This window comes from Cetorhinus maximus, chromosome 12 (assembly GCF_964194155.1).
Source record: "Cetorhinus maximus chromosome 12, sCetMax3.hap1.1, whole genome shotgun sequence".
NCBI lineage: Eukaryota > Metazoa > Chordata > Chondrichthyes > Lamniformes > Cetorhinidae > Cetorhinus > Cetorhinus maximus.
The window spans coordinates 58,285,367-58,308,460 of NC_135890.1; the positions used below are offsets into that span (position 1 = coordinate 58,285,367).

General features: G+C 46.7%; 1 protein-coding gene across 1 annotated transcript in view; it reads right to left on the bottom strand.

The window, feature by feature from the left end:
- Nucleotides 1–22,716, bottom strand: part of tmcc3 (transmembrane and coiled-coil domain family 3) — a 127,187-nt gene extending 104,471 nt beyond the window's left edge. The window contains exon 1 of the mRNA XM_078553693.1: nt 22,544–22,716. The gene's annotated coding sequence lies outside the window, so the exon portion shown is untranslated. The remainder of the gene's footprint in view (nt 1–22,543) is intronic.
- Between the last annotated feature and the right edge of the window lie 378 nt (nt 22,717–23,094).

Genomic DNA, 23,094 nt, shown 5'->3' on the forward strand with positions numbered 1-23,094 from the left:
GGCGGCAGCTCACCTCCACCTTCTCAAGGGCAATTAGGGATGGGCAATAAATGCTGACCTAGCCAGCAATGCCCACATCCCGTAAATGAATAAGAAAAACAACATGGATTTAAGGTTTTGGGCAAGGGATACAGGAGGGACGTGAGGAAGAACTTTTTTTAAATAGTGAGTGGTAAATGACCTGGAACTCATTGCCCATGAAGGTGGAAGTGGAGACGATCAGTGATTTCAAAGGGAAACTGGACAGGCACTTGAAGGAAAGAAACCTGCGGGGTTATGGGGATCGAGCAGGGGACGGACTGGATTGCTCTACTAAGAGCCAGCATGGACTCAATGGGATGTATGGCTCCCTCCTGTGCTACAATGACTCCATGCTATGGGAGATTGGGATAGGAAAATTAGCAGGGGGCACAGATGGCAGTTGGGAGGGGTGGGTGATCAGAAGGAGGAATTAGGAAGTGGAGTGGGGTGGGGAGGAGGATCAGGGAGGGAGGGGTCCTGCAATGACCTTTGGCAATGCAGTAGAGCTATGAAGGGCAATCCTCCTGCTCCAACCCCCACATCCAGGGATGTATTTTGGATGAAAGCTTTTCCATTTATGGACCACTGGTGAGCCACATTTTGCTGAATGCTGCCAACGTTGGATGTGTTTGGGGCAGCCCAATTTTACAAAGAGAGCCTCAATCAGGCGTTAGGCCCCCTATTTCCATATACAAAGGGCCTAACACTGTTTCAGACACAGGGTCTGGACACCATTTCTGCATTTGCCAAGATGGTAGGTGACACATCTCCATTGTGCAATGACCCTGCGCACACTACACCCACCATATTGGGTGCTTGAAAAAGCATTTTGTGCCTGAAAAATGGACACAGCGTCATTAAATTTCTTTGCCTTTTTAGGTTAAATCTTGCGCATTAAGTACTGATGGCTGAGCATAAGTGATGGCTGAATGATTAATCCTGGGTTCTAAAAAAACAGCGCTCCTTTTTAGCAATCAATTCAATTACTCAATTCACAGACCTGGGCTGTCCTTTCAAGTTGGTAAGTATTTCAGTTGCCATGGTGCTCAAATTAATGGAGCATTTTCTGCAGAAATTAAGACAGAAAAAGCCTATCCAGTTATCTATTGATGGCTGACGTTTGAAAAAAAGTTAATAATATTCTAAAATTTGGAAACAGGGGGAAATCTGACAAGATTAAATGTGGAGAATTTCAGAAAAAAAATGGATCTCAATGGAAAGAATCAATAGAAGAGAATCTTCCATGACCAGAATAAGCTGCCTCGACACATCTGCTAGTGAAAACCTCATCCATATTTCTGTTACTCCCCATGCCTGATTATTTCTGTACTGGCCTCTCCTCACCCACCTTCCATACTCTGCCCATATCCATGTGTGCACCGAATCCCCTTCACCCACCACCCCTGTGACCGCTAATCTACGTTGCCTCCCAGTCCACCAACGCCTGTTCTTATTTTTAATTCTCTCCGTGGCCTCATCCCTCCCTACCTCTCTAACCTCCTCCAAACCCACAACCTCCAAGGTCGATCCTCCAATTTTAACCTCTTGTGCACCTCCCACTTATTTCACTCCCACCATCAGCAGTCGTGCCTTCAGCTGCCTAGAGCCTAAGCTCTGGGAATACTCCCTAAACCTCTCGCACTCTCACTGTTCCTTCCAGATGCAGCTTAAAGCCTACCTCTTTTATCTAGTGTTTAGTCACTTGTCATAATGTCTCCTTCTTTGACTCAGTGTCAATTTTTGTCTGATAGCAAATCGTCCCAATCCCAAAGAGTGCAATGTTAAAAGGCACTATACTATTGCTGTTTTGAATTGTTGTTGTACATGCATGGATATCAAGGAGAAGAAACTGGGGAAGATTAGCCGGTGCTGAGCTCCCTCAATAATGAGCGAATCAGTCACAATGGGAAGAATTTATACTTGCTGGGAACAGGCAAAGTTCCAGTATTGTGCAGGAAACTCAGGTTTAACTCCACAGCATGTGACTTTTGACCTGAACAGTTTCCCTGCCCAGAAGTCAGTCTGATTGATGGGGACAGCATCCAGTCAGGTAGGGAAGACTCTGGAGGAGACCACAGGATCAAGTTGGTCAAGGGGTCCAAACCCCAATCAAGTGGGGTTTGTCTGGTGAGGAGCGGGGTCTGATGATGGGGTTTGTATGGTGGGGGGGGCACTCATACTGGCCCACAAGCAGCGCCATGAAGACGGCTGGCCTCTCCCGGAGGTCTTGTAAACTCGGCCAGCCACAGTCAAATCTGCAAAACAGGTTAAATTCAAGGCTTCCAGCCTCATTAAGATACTTTAAATACCAACCCCTCCCCCTCCCAGGCCCATCCCTTGTCCCTGCCCAGTAAAATCAGGAAGACACTGGATTGAATCCAGCTTTCTGATGTGCTCAGAGTTTGTGCCTTTTTAACTCCCCCCACCCATCCGCTCCTAATCCCACCCACCCATATTGAAATTCTCCCATTGTCAGAGAGGAGAGGAGCTAGTATTGATGTTTCTGACGCACAATGCAAGTGTTCCTTCTGAAAAAAAACATTTCAGCTTTGTTTTCTGACAATAAACAATATCTCTCAGTAACATCTCACTCAGATGAGACAGAGTGAAAATAACTGCTTGTTTTGTGTGCGATTATTTTTGTCCCTTAGATGCATATCAACCATTTTTTAAATAGATATTACAATTACGATGATAGTCTTGGCAGGCTTTGACAGCAGCTTTAGAACAGCCTGTTATTTTACCAGGTTTTGCTGATGGAAGGCATTTTGCATATATTTGAAACAACTGAATAATCTGGTGACAGGAATAGTCCTTGTTAATGAAATAGACCAGTAAAATATCACTAATTTTATATTTTAAAGATGGGCTGTCGGTTAAGCGGCCATCAAGACAATTAACTAATTTCGGATAATGATTAACAACAATGTGTGAGATTATGAAGAAGCCATAGGATTTTCTATTTTTACTTGTTTAGAAGATAGGGACACAGGAACAGGAGGAGGCCATTTAGCCCCTTGAACCATCAGCCCCCTTTACTCATATTCCTTAATACCTTTGGTAAATAAACATCTATCAATCTCAGATTAAAAAGTATTAAGCATCTCACATCAACTGGCCCTGATCTTTAGAATATGCCCCCTAGTCCTGGACTCCACAACCAGCGGAAAGAGTTTCTCCCTATCTGCCCAATCCACTCCTGTTAAACATCTTTAAACCTTCGAACAAATCACAGTTCCAAACGCAACCTTAGTTTGTGCAATCTCTCCTCATAATTTAACACTTGGGAGCCCAAGTATAATTTTGGTAAATCTTTCCCAAGATCCTGCTGCCCTGACCTGCTCACAGTATTCTGGTTGTGGTCTAACCAGGGTTTTGTACACATGAACCCTAATTGCTGCCCTTTTGAATTCTAGTCCTCGAGAATTCCATTTGCCTTTTTGATTATTTTCTGCACTTGACATTTTAATAATCTTTGTACCTGGACCCCCAAGTCTCTTTAGGCCCCCATTGTTTCTAGCTTTTCACCATTTCGAGAGTAACCTGCTCTATCCTTTTCAGAATCAAAGTGGCTGACCTCACATTTGCCTACACTGAAATCCATTCACCACAGTTCTGTCCATTCATTTAACTGATCAACATCTTTTTGCAATTTTACACTCCCATCCACACTACTAGCAATGCTGCTTATCTTTGTGTCATCAGCACTTTTGGATATGTGGCTATTTCGTCCAAGTTATTACTAAAGGAGACGAATACTGTAAATCACGGCATATACATCGACCCAACATCAGATGACCACATTTTACCCGCCCCAAAAATCATGTTTTTGCACATACTCAGCATCTGAGTCAACGCACCCCCCAACTTTTCAGCCGTGACATTCTATACTCACATTAGTAATGAGCCTCGAATTTTCACACTACAATGTTTTACTTACCAGCACCTTATAACTGGGCACAAGGGATCAAGCAGACGATACAGGTTGTGTTGTGACAATGCACAGGAATTGAAGACGTGCCCACTCTTTGCGTCAGATGCTGATACATTTCAAAATGGCAACCACTCACACCCACTTCACCTTTATACCCAGCATATAAGTCGACCCCCTCTCTTGGAGGGATTTTTTTGAGGCTTCAAAGATTGACTTATACGCCAACATTTCTGGTAGTTGATATCCTAATACAGATCCTTGCGGGACACCATTAGTCACACCCTGTCAATTAGGATACGTGCCCATTTTCCTTACCCTCTGCCCCCTGCTGCCCAGCCAATTTCCTGACCAGGTCAATAATTTGCCCTCAATTCCTCAAGCTTCAACTTTAGCTAAGAGTCTGTTATGATATACTTCATTAAATGCCCTTAGGTAGTCCATATAAATAATATTCATAGACATTCCCTTGTCCACTACTTTAGTCATCTCTTCAAAAAATTCAATCAATTCATCAGGCATGCCGTATCCTTTACGAATCTATGTTGTCTCTCTCTGATCAGCTGAATATTTTCAAGGTATTCAGTCACTCAATCCTCAATTATAGATTCTGGTAATTTCCTGACAGCAGATTTAGGAATTCCTTGGTTTTCCTCTCTCACTTTTCTTAAATAGAGGAGTGACATGTACAATTTTCTGATCTAAAGGAACAACGCCCGAATCGAGAGAACTTTGGAAGATTATATTTAGGACACCTGCAATGTTCTCACCAACTTCCTATAAAACCCAGGGACAGAAATCATTTTCTTAAGTGAATTTTGGCGAGACCAGTCTTTTATTCATTTTGCTCAGTTTACTGTGGACAGTCTCTGTCTTATCTTGTTGAATTCGGCCTTATCTATATCCAGTATCCTTAGCTGTATCACGTTTCTCCCTTTCAAACACTACATTGAACATTCAATAGTATAGTTACTATTAGACAAATGCTATACGCCATTAGGCTGTTAACAGAACCAGATTCACTGCTCATTAATAAATATGGTCTGCCATCTGATCGGTTCTGGGTTATACTGGGCTTGATTTAACAGGGCATTGTGCTTCCCACCCACCCCCGGCTAAAGAGTCGGATAGAGCCTGCCCCCGCTCCAGTGCCTTCCCCGCAGCATCTAACGGCTGATTGGCCATTAATTGGCCTGAGGCAGGATTTCCTCAGGCACCCTCCCCATCCCTGCCACCGCCCCAGCAACAGGAAATCCTGTCAGAGAGCGACTGGCTAATCAAAGGCTGGCAGCATTCCAGTCCCAGCAGTATCATCGAGAGCAGTGGCCACGGCCGGTGCTGCAGTGAGGCCTGCCGGAAGGCACACTGCACTGGAACCGAGGCCTGACCTAAGCCTGGAGGTCTCACTGGGTCCAGGCTGGCGACAGGGGTGGAGGGGAATGGGGCGGGGTTGAGATACACCTTGGGGGATGTTCATCAGATGGATCCAGGGTGCCCATTAAAGAGGAAACCAGCCCACCACCAGCTGCCAGGCAAGACACTTGACAGCACCCCCCCCCGACTGGCAGTTAAATCACAGCAGCAGTGGGCCGAGGCCATCCAGTGTGCCCACTGGATTTTACATACGTCCCCACCATCAAGCCCACTGGTGGGGGTCCATTAAATCTAGTCCATTGTCACAGAAATCTATCCTGGACACATTCAAGAAATTCACTACCCTTCTGCCTGCTTATCACAACCTATATGAAAGATAAAATCCCCTAATAATATCATACTCTCTTACTACATGCTTGTCTAATCTCTACATTTATACAATCTACCACTGCACACCTGCTACCCGGGGGTCTATGCACAACTCCTGTTATGATCTTAAATCCTTTTCTATTTCTTAATTCTGCGCATAATGGGCCATAACTTCCTCAGAGTGACAATCAACTTCAGATTGCCACTCCACGCCCAATTACCTACTCTAAATTTCTTCCGTGATTGTCTGGCCAACCTTGTGACTCAGGCCAGGCAAGATCCAGGCAGCGCAGCCGTCTCCGAAGCCCAGCATCACAGCTCAGCAGAGTCAGATTGAAGGAGGCCACACTCTTTTTTTCCGGCACTAGCTGCCGTGAAGCAGAAACATTTAAAGGTCCAATTGAAATCGACAGGCCAGGGAGAAGGTAAGTGCCTAAGGTAACTGGAAAGGATTTGGGGGTGGGGGGGGGGGGCGGTGGTGGGGTGTGAGGGATCAGAGGTCGGGGAGGGGTGGGTGGTCAGACATCTGGGGGTGTTGGACATTGGGGAGAGTGGCGGGGTGGGGGGGGGGGGTGGCGGGTCAGACATCAGGTGGGAAGTCGAACATTGCAGGGGGTGGGGGTGGGTCAGACATCGGGGAGGGTGTGGGGGTGCCTGCATCAGAAGGGGATTGGAGGGGCTGGACATTAGAGGGGGTTAGGAAATGTCTCCACTGCCAGTTTACCTCCTATTATAATCTCTTGAAATCATTTTACTGACTTCATCCTTAATTTCTAAGGCTACTCCACCCTCTCTACTATTTCGTTACTTTTCCTATAGGCCTTATAATCTGGTACATTTAAATCCTAATCTTGGCCACCTGCAGCCATGTCTCAGTAATGGTGATGTTGAATTTACACTTGCAATTCATTCAGTTTGTTTCTTCTATTCCATAGGCAGAAATTTATGGCCCCGTTGTGGCAGAGGCAGAGCCATAAAATGCCCATTGACCTCAGTGGAACCGGAAAGCCCTGTTGGCTGCCCCATGTGTTTCCCTAAGGAATGCCTGTTTGGGCCACCCTAACCTGTCCTTCTACTCCGTTTTGTAAAGAGTTATACCAATCCCGTTAGGTGATAAGGAAAATCTTATATTTATATAGCACCTTTAACAACCTCAGGATGCCCCAAAACATTTTACAGCCAATTAGATATTCATGAAACGTTGTGAAGCTGTCGCAATTTTGGAAATGCGGTGGCTTGTTTTTTATTCGTTCAGGGGATGTGGGCTTCGCTGGGCCGGCATTTATTGCCCATCCCTAGTTGCCCTTGAGCAGGTGGGGGTGAGCTGCCTTCTTGAACCGCTGCAGTCCATGTGGTGTAGGTACACCCACAGTGCTGTTAGGGAGGGAGTTCCAGGATTTTGACCCAGCGACAGTGAAGGGACAGCAATATATTTCCAAGTCAGGATGGTGAGTGACTTTGAGGGGAACTTCCAGGTGGTGGTGTTCCCATGTGTCTGCTGCTCTTGTCCTTCTAGATGGTAAATGTCATGGATTTGGAAGGTACTGTCGAAGGAGCCTTGGCAAGTAGCTGCACACAGCAGCAATTTGTACACAGGAAGATACAACAATGAGGTAAATGACCAGATGGTCTACTTTTTGTGGGATTGGTTAAGGGATAAATATTGGCCAGAAATTTTCTGTCTTTTGATTGATGATAAATAAGACTGCAGAGTAAAGAAGGCTGAGAGTCTGGCTTTTCTCTGCTCCACCCATTGATACTCAGACCTGTCTCTCCCTAGGAATATGTACTATACATAATTTGCATTCATAGGAAAATAGAATCATAGAATGGTTACAACACAGAAGGAGGATATTCAGCCCATTATGTCTGTGCCAGTTCTCTGCAAGAGGAAAAAAGCAAAAAACTGCAGATGCTGGAAATCCAAAACAAAAACAAAAATACCTGGAAAAACTCAGCAGGTCTGGCAACATCTGCGGAAAGGAACACAGTTAACATTTCGAGTCCGAATGACCCTTCAACAGAACTAAGTAAAAATAAAAGAGAGGTGAAATATAAGCTGGTTTAAGGAGGGGTGGGACAAGTAGAGCTGGATAGAGGGCCAGTGATAGGTGGAGATAACCAAAAGATGTCATAGACAAAAGGACAAAGAGGTGTTGAAGGTGGTGATATTATCTAAGGAATGTGCTAATTAAGGGTAGAAAGCAGGACAAGCAAGGTACAGATAGCCCTAGTGGGGGTGGGGTGGGGTGAAGGAATCGAAAAAGGCTAAAAGGTAGAGATAAAACAATGGATGGAAATACATTTAAAAATAATGGAAATAGGTGGGAAAAGAAAAATCTATATAAATTATTGGAAAAAAAAGGGGGGGTGGGGATTGGAAAGGGGGTGGGGATGGAGGAGAGAGTTCATGATCTAAAATTGTTGAAATCAATATTCAGTCTGGAAGGCTGTAAAGTGTTTAGTCGGAAGATGAGGTGCTGTTCCTCCAGTTTGCGTTGAGCTTCACTGGAACAGTGCATCAGGCCAAGGACGGACATGTGGGCATGAGAGCAGGGCGGAGTGTTGAAATGGCAAGCGACAGGGAGGTCTGGGTAATGCTTGCAGACAGACCGAAGGTGTTCTGCAAAGCGGTCACCCAGTCTGCGTTTGGTCTCTCCAATGTAGAGGAAACCGCATTGGGAGCAACAAATGCAGTAGACTAAATTGAGGGAAGTGCAAGTGAAATGCTGCTTCACTTGAAAGGAGTGTTTGGGCCCTTGGATGGTGAGGAGAGGGGAAGTGAAGGGGCAGGTGTTGCACCTTCTGCGGTTGCATGGGAAGGTGCTGTGGGAGGGGGTTGAGGTGTAGGGGGTGATGGAGGAGTGGACCAGGGTGTCCCGGAGGGAACGATCCCTGCGGAATGCCGCCGGGGGGGGGGGCGGTGAAGGGAAGATGTGTTTGGTGGTGGCATCATGCTGGAGTTGGCGGAAATGGCGGAGGATGATCCTTTGAATGCGGAGCCTGGTGGGGTGATAAGTGAGGACAAGGGGGACCCTATCATGTTTCTGGGAGGGAGAGGAAGGTGTGAGGGCGGATGCGCGGGAGATGGGCTGGACACGGTTGAGGGCCCTGTCAACCACGGTGGGCGGAAAACCTCTGTTAAGGAAGAAGGAAGACATGTCAGAGGAACTGTTTTTGAAAGTGGCATCATCAGAACAGATGCGACGGAGGTGAAGGAACTGAGAGAATGGGATGGAGTCCTTACAGGAAGCCGGGTGTGAGGAGCTGTAGTCGAGGTAGCTGTGGGAGTCAGTAGGCTTGTAATGGATATTGGTGGACAGTCTATCACCAGAAATTGAGACAGAGAGGTCAAGGAAGGGAAGGGAAGTGTCAGAGATGGACCATGTGAAAATGATGGAGGGGTGGAAATTGGAAGCAAAATTAATAAATTTTTCCAGGTCCAGACGAGAGCATGAAGCAGCACCGAAGTAATCATCGATGTACCGGAGAAAGAGTTGTGGGAGGGGGCCGGAGTAGGACTGGAACAAGGAATGTTCCACATACCCCATAAAGAGACAGGCATAGCTGGGGCCCATGCGGGTACCCATAGCCACTCCTTTTATTTGGAGGAAGTGAGAGGAGTCTAAGAAGCTGCGTGTGCCCCCAGTTTCATTTTATTCTTCGTTTCATCCGACAAGAAACTTTGTCTCTTTCTTTCAGGTGCAAAGGAACACAAGCTCCAACAACTCATCGACACCAACACCCATCCGGGACCCTCCACCCCTGCCTGTCCCTCTGTCCCCATCCCATCTTCCAATCGCAGCCCCGGCCGTGTATTCACTATACCCCCTGACCTTCCCCTCTCCGATGCTGAACGTTCAGTGCTCAACAAAAGACTTAGTTTCATACCCTTACGCCCTCATCTCAATGAATTTCGGGCTTGGCACGATGCTGAACTCTTCTTCCGCCGCCTTCGTCTCCGTGCTCACTTCTTTGGGCAGGAGTCCTCTCCCCGTTCAACGGATCCTTTTACCCACCTCCAATATTCTCCCTCCACCTGGACCCCTCCCTCTGGATTCTTACCTTCTCTTGATCTTTTCATTGAGAACTGTCGGCGTGACATCAGTCATCTCAATTTCTCTGCTCCTCTCACCCATTCTAATCTGTCTCTCTCTGAACTTACTGCACTCCGTTCTCTCAGGTCCAACCCTGACATTGTCATCAAACCCGCTGACAAGGGTGGTGCTGTTGTTGTCTGGCGCACTGACCTCTACCTCGCAGAGGCTGTGCGTCAACTCGCAGACACTTCCTCCTACCTCCCCCTGGACCATGACCCCACCACTGAACATCAAGCCATTGTTTCCAGGACTGTTACTGACCTCATCTCCTCTGGAGATCTTCCTTCCACAGCTTCCAACCTGATAGTTTCCCAACCTCGGACGGCTCGCTTCTACCTCCTACCCAAAATCCACAAACAGGACTGTCCCGGCAGACCGATCATGTCAGCCTGTTCCTGCCCCATGGAACTCATTTATTGCTATCTTGACTCCATTCTTTCTCCCCTTGTCCAGTCCCTTCCCACCTACATCCATGATTCCTCTGACACCCTACATCATATCAACAATTTCCAGTTCCCTGGCCCCAACCGCCTCCTCTTCACCATGGACGTCCAATCCCTCTACACCTCCATCCCCCACCGGGATGGTCTGATGGCTCTCCGCTTCTTCCTCGAACAGAGGCCCGAACAATCCCCATCCACCACTACTCTCCTCCGTCTGGCTGAACTTGTTCTCACATTGAACAATTTCTCCTTAAACTCCTCTCACTTCCTCCAAATAAAAGGTGTGGCTATGGGTACCTGCATGGGCCCCAGCTATGCCTGTCTCTTTATGGGGTATGTGGAACATTCCTTGTTCCAGTTCTACTCCAGCCCCCTCCCACAGCTCTTTCTCCGGTACATCGATGATTACTTCGGTGCTGCTTCATGCTCTCGTCTGGACCTGGAAAAATTTATTAATTTTGCTTCCAATTTCCACCCCTCCATCATTTTCACATGGTCCATCTCTGACACTTCTCTTCCCTTCCTTGACCTCTTTGTCTCAATTTCTGATGATAGACTGTCCACCAATATCCATTATAAGTCTACCGGCTCCCACAGCTACCTCAACTACAGCTCCTCACACCCCGCTTCCTGTAAGGACTCCATCCCATTCTCTCAGTTCCTTCGCCTCCGTCTCATCTGCTTTGATGATGCCACTTTCAGAAACAGTTCCTCTGACATGTCTTCCTTCTTCCTTAACCGAGGTTTTCCACCAATGGTGGTTAACAGGGCCCTCAACCATGTCCGGCCCATCTCCTGCGCATCCACCCTCACGCCTTCCTCTCCCTCCCAGAAACATGATAGGGTCCCCCTTGTCCTCACTTATCACCCCACCAGGCTCCGCATTCAAAGGATCATCCTCCGCCATTTCCACCAACTCCAGCATGATGCCACCACCAAACACATCTTCCCTTCACCACCCCCCGACAGCATTCCGCAGGGATCGTTCCCTCCGGGACACCCTGGTCCACTATTCCATCACCCCCTACACCTCAACCCCTCCCACAGCACCTTCCCATGCAACCGCAGAAGGTGCAACACCTGCCCCTTCACTTCCCCTCTCCTCACCGTCTAAGGGCCCAAACATTCCTTTCAAGTGGAGCAGCATTTCACTTGCACTTCCCTCAATTTAGTCTACTGCATTTGTTGCTCCCAATGCGGTTTCCTCTACATTGGAGAGACCAAACGCAGACTGGGTGACCGCTTTGCAGAACACCTTCGGTCTGTCTGCAAGCATTACCCAGATCTCCCTGTCGCTTGCCATTTCAACACTCCACCCTGCTCTCTTGCCCACATGTCCGTCCTTGGCTTGCTGCACTGTTCCAGTGAAGCTCAATGCAAACTGGAGGAACAGCACCTCATCTTCCGACTCAGCACTTTACAGCCTTCCAGACTGAATATTGATTTCAACAATTTTAGATCATGAACTCTCTCCTCCATCCCCACCCCCTTTCCAATCCCCACCCCCCCCTTTTTTTTCCAATAATTTATATAGATTTTTCTTTTCCCACCTATTTCCATTATTTTTAAATGTATTTCCATCCATTGTTTTATCTCCACCTTTTAGCCTTTTTCGATTCCTTCACCCCACCCCACCCCCACTAGGGCTATCTGTACCTTGCTTGTCCTGCTTTCTACTCTTAATTAGCACATTCCTTAGATAATATCACCAGCTTCAACACCTCTTTGTTGATGTCTGTGACATCTTTTGGTTATCTCCACCTATCACTGGCCCTCTATCCAGCTCTACTTGTCCCACCCCCCCACCCCTCCCTTAAACCAGCTTATATTTCACCTCTCTTCTATTTTTACTTAGTTCTGTTGAAGGGTCGTTCGGACTCAAAACGTTAACTGTGTTCCTCTCCGCAGATGCTGCCAGACCAGGTATTTTTGTTTTTGTCTCTGCAAGACGAATTCTCTTAGTCTCCTTCCCTGCCTTTCTCCGTACCCCTGCAAATTTTTCTTCGGATAATTAGCCAATTTCCTTTTGAAAGCCACGATTGACCCTGCCTCCACCACACTGTCAGGCAATGCGTTACAGATCCTAACCACTTGGTGTGTAATCAAGGTTTTCCCTCAAGTTGTATTGCTTCTTTTGCCAATCACCTTACCAATGTGCCCTCTGGTTCTCAATCCTTCCACCAATGGGAACATTTTCTCCCTATCTGCTCTGTCCAGACCCTCATGATTTTAAATACCTCTATCAAATCCCTTCTTAACCATCTCTTCTCCAAGGAAAACAGGCTCAACTTCGTTAATCTATCTACACAACTGAAGCTCCTCATCCCTGGAACCATTTTCATGTATCTTTTCTGCACACGCTCTAATGCCATCACATATTTCCTATAGTGTGTCCCTCAGAACTGGATGCAATGTTCCAGTTGAGGCCAAACCAGTTTTATCACAACTTCCAAAGCTACTACTGGGTGAGAAAAAGACCAAGATCCATCTAGTCCACCTTCTATAATCCCGATGGTCACATGATACAATTAATAATGAAGCTGTTGACTAATCCTAACAATCAAACTTTATCAATTAATTTACAATAGACCCAGACAGGAGGTGAGGAAGATCCCAGTGGTGAAGAACTTTGGGAACCAGGGGTCCAAAGTCACCTGTTCCTCCCAAGAGTTACACTTACCACGTGTTAAAATACTCACGTATTGTATTCATAAATGCTATTTTCTGAAAGAAAACTAATTTGCTTTTGAATGAATCAATATAAACTGCTTCCACCATCTCCCAAGGGAGCTTGTTCCACAGACTGACCTCCTTCACAAGGCGTCTGCTCTGCTCATCTGCAGCTTGTCCTCCGGCAGCGAAGCTCTGCGTCCTCTTGGAAGCCTGAAGAGGATGGGGAGGGCAGACTGTCACAGGGTGAATGCATTGTGGTAACTGCCAGTATAGTGGATGTTCACCGAGATGAGTGTCTAGCTGTGGATGCACATCAACTGCATGTTTCTGGAGTTGTAGCCTTCACACTTCCTATACCTCTCCCCATTGGCATGGGGGACAGGGGTGGGGGGGGGTGCCCATAGAGACATGTGTGTGCCCTGCACCACTGGGAATCCCACTATCCTAGTGCATCCATGTTCCCCTTCATCCTGCTCTTGAGGAAGGTCCCTCGCCTGGTATATTTGGCCTCCACCATTTCCCACATGCTTTGATAGAGCTCGTACTGAGATATTCTCACAATGTCTCATGCTCCTGCCTGGAAGGATTCAGAGGTGTGAAAGGTGAGGGTGGCAATTACCTTCCCGGCCAGTGGGAGGGTCATCCTCGCCCTGCTGTGAGGCTCCAGGCTGGGCTGAAGGAAGTGGCACAGCTCTGTGACCACCACCTTGTTAAATCTGCCTCAGGCACTGCTCACGTCTCATTTGAATGTAGGGGTATTGCTCTTGGAATATTTGTGGTGGCATGCCCTCTTTCTCCCTCCTCTCAGAGTTTCCTTTCTTTAACTCCTCCATTCCACCTGCTGATCATATTAGGACCATGGACTATGAGGTATCGGAGCAACTACCTGTCTCAGTCAGAAGACCAGGGTGATGATATATCCATATTTATATTGTTGCCCTGGCTACTTTATACAATTATTATTTTTTATTTTAAAAATGGACAAGGCTTTACCCTGACTAGCCATGACTCATACCAGAGAAATTTTTAACCTCCAGAAACCAGCAGGGATCTCATTATCTTTAAAAGGGGTGCTAATGCCCTCTGTGACTGTCGATAATCAAATTCCAAAGAAATGCATCAACCACCTTTACATTTCTAAGGCAGAGTTCCGGCCAACGGACACAGTATGTCTAAAGGACAAAAGGGACACTGGCTTCTCTATTAAACACCTCAAGATTCCAGACCTGAGAAAATACATCCTTTGACCAAAGCCCAGGTGAAGAAGTGGGAGGTATGTCACATGACCTTCCCCAAGCTGCTAGAGCCTGTAATATTGCTGTGTGGAACTGAATCCAGGTAGTTTACCATTTTGCCATCTGACAGGGAGCTCTGTCCAAGTAAAGTGCCTGGCCCTCATCTACACTGTGAACTACTGGAACATTGGAACTTCTGTATCTGTGCCTTCAAGATTAATTCATCTCTATGTGCTTTCTCCCATCGGGGAAGTCCTCGCTTCTGGAAAGTCGGATCACCCTGCGACAGTTTCTGCCTGCTAACCTCTGGAGGAATACGCCCCTGGACTTCTGATTCTGGACTGAGGTAAAACCATAACTCTTATTTTTTCCGTGGTCTTGTCTGTACTCCTTTCTTTCCCCATCCCTCCTTTATTGTATGAGTGCAAAAAGGAATGGACATTGTGAAACCCCTTTCCTGTGTTTTGAGTGTGTAAAGTAAACCAACCCTCTTATTTTACATTAGCTCGAGTTTGCTGTAGGGTTATTAATAGAGGATTGGATCACACCAAACAGAAGTGTTGGGGAAAACACACCACCGCTTATAAAGGGGGAAATCAAAAAACTAAAACACCTTTCTGTTTACGGACGGGGAATGAGGGGAGAAATCAGGGCTGCTTTAAATTAAATCCCCTCCGGTCCATAACATACCGCATTCCTGGGTCCAGCCATTCTCTCGAAATTTAAATATCAACAGCCACAAAACACCTCCAACAATACTACACACTCTTCTACCAATTCCACCTGAGTAACAGGAAGAAATACCTAACCTGCAATGTGTTGAGTGGCACTTTAAATAGCATTAGTTCAGGGCCCCATCTTGCCTTTCTGCACTTGTTTTATTTTTTGCGTGATTAACGTAGACACTGTTGTAATATGCCTTTAAGGAATTTCAGCATGACATCATCAGAAAGGAAATGTGTCATGTGTTACAGTCTTAATTTCACTTTTGCTTTGAGCAGAGCACACACACAGCTCTGATGTCTTCAAGCTTTATACCTGTGTATATCTGCTCTCATGTGCCTAGTCTTAATAAATGAACCCACAACGTCTTTACCCAATCCCTTATGAGCAATTGATACTTTGTGTCTTGTACAGTAAATAAGTCCAAGGTATTATATTATAATAATATAAACAGTAATAAATGACAGACACGACCTACACAGTGCAAGTTCACAATCCAGGCAATGCATCAGCTGGTTAGTGTCTGGGTAGCGTCCACTCACAGCCTGCCAGTGTATGAAGGCAATACACCACATGCACCCTCCCCTTTGCGTGCGAGACATGCAGGAAGTAACCGGCAATGTGGCCCACATTCAATGAGCGGTACAAGGCTCCTGTAGCACAGTTCAGAGCGGAATGATTGTAGCATTAGGATTTTGATGAGATTGGATAATATAAACCATGACAAACTGTTTCACCTTGTCCAGAACAGTAGAACCAGAGGCTGCAGCTTGAAGGGAGGCAAATTCAACAAGAATCTACGGAGATAATATTTCAGTGAGAGGTCGTGGATTGTGAAGCTCCACTTCAGTTGAAATAAATATTACCATTTCAAGCCCCCACCACAAAGGCCCCTAGGCCAAGATCAATCAATAAAAGCCGCCAATAAAAATATTCACAAAATATCTTTACTCAACAACCGATCAATTACACAAACAATGAATCACCCTCGTGCATTCCTTTCGTGTCTGTTTGCTGTGCGCCTGTCAGGTTTGCCTGTCCTGGCGCCCCTACATAGTGCTACTGCAGTACTCCCAGGCTGCAGCATGGCTGGGGGAAGGCATATGATTTTCACTGGGCAAACTGTGGGTGGACTTGCAAGGCTGACCTCGAGCAACTCTGGGCTTTGAAAGTCTGGCCTCGGAATGCACCTTTCTCGGCAGCAGTCTGGGCTGGCTGCCTGGCAACGGCAGAGGCACTGGCAGAGTGGAGCTGATGGGAGTATGAATACTGTCATCCTGAGAGAGAACAGATGTTCTCTCTCCACAGAAGCACTGCCACTTCCAAGGGGCGATGCCTCAGCAATTCTAGCAAAGCAATGTAGCTGGTCTGCAGGGAGAGTCTGCAAGGCCAGTTGAGCACTGAGATTTCCACCCGCAATGGCTGCAGTCTGAGGCTGCATGGCAGTAAGCATGGACCTCAAGTCTGAATCTTCCACTGAAGCACTCAAGCGTTGAGGGGGGATGGGTGGGGAGGCTTCCCGCTCTGCTACAGTGGAAGCTGAGACATCAGCCATCAGATACTGCATCACAGCTGAGTCCACTCATGAAGTTAGCAAACACTTCCACACCGGAAAGCATGGGCTCCAACATACAAGCAAAGCCCTCTGCCAAGTTGGAGCAGGCTCCTCCCTGCTCCTTGACAATGACAGGCGGATATGTGGCAGGCCAGCCAATACATCGAGCATCTTGGTGTGCATCACCATCAGCATCATGTCGTGGCTCACCAGGTGCAGGTTCCAATTCGATATTAGCTTCTAAAATTTTCCAGAGTGTCAGTATTCCAGCTTGTGGCTGTGTGTTTGACAGTGCATCCTCATCATGCTCTTGGGGTAGCTTTTCCTCTTCTCCCTGCCACAGTTGAGATTGGCCAGGCTGCAGGTCTTAGCTATCTGAGAACTTTAAAGCTGAAGGGAGGGTTGGATAGGGGGAGTGTGGGAAGGGAAAGCAGTAGCTCCATGGTCACACTGTCTGCAGCTTCTACTCAATGACACATTTTAGGATGAGGATGAGGAAAGAGTTGGAAAGGAGCACGAAGCAGCCACTGACCATCATCCTGGACAGTCTCTGCAGTGCCCGATGCCACAGCTGCATTGCCTCTGGACCCATGATGCATTGCACCATCTCCTCCAGGGGCTCAGGGAAAGTGACAATGAAGCAACAGCGATATATTCCCAAGTCAGGATGGAGAGTGACTTGGAGGATAACTTGCAGGTGGTGTTCCCATGGATCTGCTGCCCTTGTCCTTCTAGATGGTAATGGTCATGGGTTTGGAAGGTGCTGTCTAAGGAGCCTTGGTGAGTTGCTGCAGTGCATCTTGTAGATGGTACACACTGCTGCTACTGTACATCGGTGGTGGAGGAAGTGAATGTTTGTGGATGGGGTGCCAATCAAGTGGGCTGCTTTGTCCTGGATGGTGTCAAGCTTCTTGAGTGTTGTTTCGAGCTGCACTCATCCAGGTAAGTGGAGAGTATTCCATCACACTCCTGACTTATGCCTAGTGGGAGATTCATCAATGGTAATGCCATTGAATGTCAAAGGGAAGTGGTTAGATTCTCTCTTAGTGGAGATGGTCATCATCTGGCACTTGTGTGGTGGGAACTTTAGTTACCAACTATTGTGAACTGGAACTAACACAACTTTTGTAGCCTTAATGGTTCCAGTTGGCCCGATACCCATTTTCCAACTGAATTAGTTGAACTGGTTTTTCCATCAACAAGAGCCTGACTGTTGTCCAGGTTTTGCTGATGGTGGGAACAAAAGTGCTTCAATATTGGAGAAGATGGGAATGATATATTTTGCAACTCTTTGCGATACCGAATACTTCGCAATCATTGGCGAACATCCCCATCCTGATTTGGAACCATACAGTTCCTTCACTGACACTGGGTCAAGATACTAGAATTCCCTCCCTCACAGCACTGTGGTGTACCTACACCACATTGTTTCAGGTAGTTCAATTGTCCTTCTCAAGGGCAATTATGGATGGGCAATATAAATACTGGCCTTACAATGATGCTCACATCCCATGAACAGACAAGAGAATGAAAAAGAAAGTTCTGACCTTATGATGAAGGGGTATGAAGCAGCTGAAGATGGTTGGGCCTGGGACATTACCCTGAGGAGCTCCTCCAGTGTTGTCCTGGGACTGAGATGACTGACCATCAACAACCATAACTATAGACCTTTGTGCTAGGTATGACTCCAAACAGTGGAGAGTTTTCCCCTGATTCCCATTGACTTCAATTTTGCTGGGGCTCCTTGATGCCACACTCGGTGAAATGCTGCGTTGATGTCAAGGGCAGCCACTCTCACCTCACCTCTGGATTTCAGCTCTTTTGCCCCTATTTGAACCAAGGCTGTAATGAGTCATGAGCCGAGTTGGCCCTGGTGGAACCCAAACTGAGCATCAGTGAGCAGGTTATTGCTGAGTAAGTGCTGCTTGATAGCGCTGTCGACAACCCCTTCTATCAATTTGCTGATGATCAAGAGGAGACTGATGGGGCAGTAATTGGCCGGGTTGGATTTATACTGCCTTTTTTGTGGACAGGGCCTACCTGGGCAATTTTCCACTATGCCGGGTAAATGCTGTACTGGAGCAGCTTGGCTAGGGGTGCAGCTAGTTCTGGAGCACAAGTCTTTAGTACTACAGCCAGGGTGTTGTTAGTGCCCATGGCTTTTTGTTGTATCCAGTCCCTCAGCCATTTCTTGATATCACGAGAGTAGATCAAATTGTCTGGAGACTGGCATCTGTGATGCTGGGGACCTCAGGAGGAGGCTGAGATGGATCATCCACTTGGCACTTCTGGTTGAAGATGGTTGCAAATGCTTCAGCCTTATCTTTTGCACTGATGTGCTGGGCTCCCCCATTATAGAAGATTGGGATATTCATGGAGCCTCCTCCTCCTGAGAGTTGTTTAATTATCCACCACAATTCATGAGTGAATGGATCTTATCAGTATCACTTAGCTCTGCTTCCACTGTTTGGCACGCAAGTAGTCCTGTGTTATAGCCTCCCCAGGCTGACACCTCATTTTTATGTATGCCTGGTGCTGCTCCTGGCATGCCCTCCTGTACTGTTCATTGAAACAAGGTTGATCCCCAGCTTGAAGGTAATGACAGGGTGGGGGATACGCTGGGCCATGAGGTTACAGGTTGTGGTTAAATACAATTCTGCTGCTACTGGAGACCCACAGCACCTCACAGATGTCCAATTTTGAGCTGCTAGATCTGTTCTGAATCTCTGCCATTTAGCACAGTGGTAGTGCCACACAACATGATAGAGGGTATTCTCAATTAAGATGGGACTTCATCATGGACAGATGCATCAGTGAAATATATATTGGTGAGGACAAGGTCAGGTAGGTTTTTCCCTCTTGCTGGATGTGTCACCACGTGGCACAGACCCAGACTAGCAGATATTCCCTTTGGGACCCGGTAGTGGTGTTTGATGGTGATGGATGTAGAAATCCCCCACCCAGACTGGGATCTGGGAAATTTTGGGAATGAACACAAAACAGAGTAAGTGAGCCCTCGTAAAAATTGTAGCTAATGAGCAAATGAATCAAACTAAGTTACAGTACTTGATGTTTGTGGGGCTGCAATATGAAAGTGTTAACTTATAACTTGGCGTCACATGAAAAAACTGATGTGAATCAGAAGAAATATGAAATGCACTTTAAACTGAACTTAACTACAAACTATTAAAACCATTGAAATTGTGAGCGTGAAGTCATGTGGGTGTGTCAGGAATTAGTGGAAGTTTCACTAATCATGAGCCTGGGGAACAAATAATAGAGAGAGCATGACGCACAAGTGAAGATAGTTTGTTAGTGGGGTGACCACCCAAACAAGAGTGCAAATCCAGGGTCACCAACTGTCCTGTATTTTAAGGGATTGTCCCTTAAATCTGTACTTTTTGTCCCGTATTTCTGGGGCAGCCTGTGGGAGACTGAGCCTCTGTGTTTTCTTTGTGAGCACGCACACCAGGGGGGCATTACTGGACAAATCACCCAGCACTCACACTGTCCAAACTGTGAGGGAAAGATAAAGGAAGGTAGAATCAAGCAGTGAGTTGCAGCCAGTGTTGAGGAAACATAGAGGATAGGCATCAGGAGAACTCTTGGAATCAAAGATTATCTGATTATCTCATCGCCATTAAGGGCAGTGCAGCCTAGTTGAGGTTTTGTGCAACTGATCTGCTGAAGTTGAGGGGCAGAATTTTGTGGAGGCGCTGGGGTCCTCGGCTGCTGGCTAGACAGCTGGTAAGAGCCCTGCATCGCCTCTTCTTTGGAAAGCCCGCTGCTACATCTTGTTGCACTCAGCGGTGAGCCTTCCCTCAGGATCAAAGACCCAGGGGGTGTGGGGGTGGTGGATTGTTGAAGTCCCACACGCCAAGAGCTTCCAGCCAATCACAAGCTGGCAGCTCTATTGAATGGCAGTGCCACAGGGGAGGTGGTTGATACTGCCGGTACAACACCCAGTCGAGGCCTGGTATCACTGCTGGGTCCCAGGCCATTGGTGAGTGATGGTGGGAGGGGGTTGTTCGGCAGCAAGCGCAGGGGTGTTGTGGCTCTCTGGGGGCCTCCCTCCCCAATGCCGGAACCCTTGATGAGGCACTGAGTGCCTTTGACCAAGGGTCCCCCTCCCCACCCCACCCCACGACCCCAGGAGCTCACAAGCAACACTGCACAGGTTTGCTGTTGTGCTCCCTATATGGGGAGCCCCCTCTGCCCACCACTGGGTTAATGCCAGAAGCAATGACGGGCTGAGGCACTTAAGTGGGCATTAGTTACCCACCCAAGGGCTCAGTTGCCGGCGGGGCTGGAACACAGTCCATTGACCTTCCCAGCATGGACATAATTTGTTTGGTGGCGGGAAGATGGTGGAGTCCTCACCCACCACCCTCCTGCCTGATTAAATGCCCCCCTCCACCACTAAAGTTGCCAGGGGGAGGGCACAATATTCTGCCTGAAGGAAACGTGCTGTAATATTACACTGACCATTACAATAAGATTAGTATGACTTAGAGTATAAAGCAGAGAACGTTGAGAGAATAATTAAATTTATTTGAGGCTCATTTCTCTGCTTGGTATATAAAAATGGAGAAGGGAAAGCAAACTCACAATCCTAAATTAAACCCAACGTTCTGCATGGATGAGATCTCCAGTCGCCAAGTGAAGCGCTATCATCTGTTTCACACACTACCCATTCAGAAGTCTTCATTTATCAAGTAAATCCTTTCAGCATAGTAGGTTATAAATTGATCTCGAGTGGCATTGCAGAACAGGCAACAGTACAACAATCACATTTCTTTCTCTGTAATGGTTTCAAACCGTGCAAAGCTGGCTGCCCATTCTCTATCAACCAAATTGTGCTACCATCCAAGATGGATTGATTGCTCAGCCTGTCTCATTCTGTCTATTGTACAATGTTAGTCTATTACTTCCACTTCCGTCTCATTCTAAAGCAGTGATATTGGCTTGCTGTGAATTCACAGGAAGACTCAATCCCCAAGAGATTGGAGGGACTGTCTGCTCCAATGCATCTGTTTAATATTTATTCAAAACTAGCCATAGAAACAGACATAAACACATGCTTTGTCTGCCTCATCTGCCACTAGCCATGAGGAAGGACTAAGTCGAAGTAAGGCAGCACAGCTGGTCTGAACAAGGTGTAGCTCAGTGGTAGCACTCTCACCTCTGAGAGATTGTGGTTTCTAGTGCCACTCCAAAGACTCAAGCACAAAATTTAGACCAACACCCCAGAGCAGTGCTGAGGGAGCACTGCACTCGCACATGTACCATCTTTCGGATGAGACATTAAAGTGAGGATTCATCTGCCCTCTTTGTGTGTGTAAAAGATCCCAACATTTTGAAGAAAAGCCAGGGAATTCTCTCCCCCCACCCCCAGTGTCCTGGCAAATATTTGTTCCTCAACTAAAATCCATAAAGGTACATTTATCACATTGCTGTTTGTCGGATCTTGCTGTGCACAATTTGGCAGATGCAATTACAACAGTGGCTACTTCAAAAATCAACCTGTAAAGCACTTTGGAACATCCTGAGGTTGTGAAAGGCACTATATAAATGCATGTGCTTTCTTACTTTAACAAAGCCATGTTTTATTAATAACTAACGCCAGTGATGTTGTGATACATTAATAGTTCCACCTCCATAATATCACCTGTATTCACACCTGCCTCCACTCATCAGCTGCTGAAACCCTCATCCATGTCTTGATTAGCTCTAGAAATAGAAAAACAGGAATAGGAGGCCATTCAGCCCCTCAGGCCTGTTCCATGGCTGATCTGTGACCTATCTCCACATCCACAACTTTTCCCCATATTCATTACTTTAGCTAACAAAAATCTATCAAACCCAGATTTAAAACTGACAATTGATCTAGCAACAATTGCCATTTGTAGAAGAAAGTTCCAAACTTCTTTTTTTATAATTTTCACTCCTAAAAATCTGGCTCCAATTTTTCAATTATGCTCCCCAGTCCTAGACTCCACAAATACTTTCTATCTACTCTATCTGTCCCCACCTCCCGCTCTATTATCTTGAAAACTGATCAAAATACCCCTTAACCTTCGAGTTTCCAGCAGATACAACTCTCATTTGTGTAATCTCACCTCGGAATTCAGACGTTGGAGTCCAGTTAATCTCTGAAATTCCCTCCCTTAACCTCTCCCTCCGTCCACTTCCTCAGGATGACAAACCATTCTAATCTCTGATTATGTGGCTGGGTGTCCAATTCTGTTTGCTAACGCGTCCTTGAATGTTTCATAATGATAAAGTTGCTATTTAAATGCAAGTTGTTGTTTTTAATACTTATCGCGAATCACAGCGGCGGCTGATCAATTCACCTGCTTACCAATGCCTCGCCCATGTGTGGCCGATACTGCGAAGGAGGAGCTGACGAATGGCCACTACTCCCAACTGTGCCTAGTGTTAGGCGAGGATTAGCCCGGGGACATTGGACAGTGTTGATAATAATACCAGCCTTCACACTGTGGTTTGTGGAGCGCCTGGTTTTTGGAATAAATGAAACGAGAGCGAGTGCAGGGAGGGGGTGGGGGGAGCCTGCCTGACACCTCACATTGAAGACAAATCTGTTTGTCTTCTGTCATTTCTCTGCTACAAACCAGCTTGTTGAAGCATGCTGGACCATCAGACTGAAAAA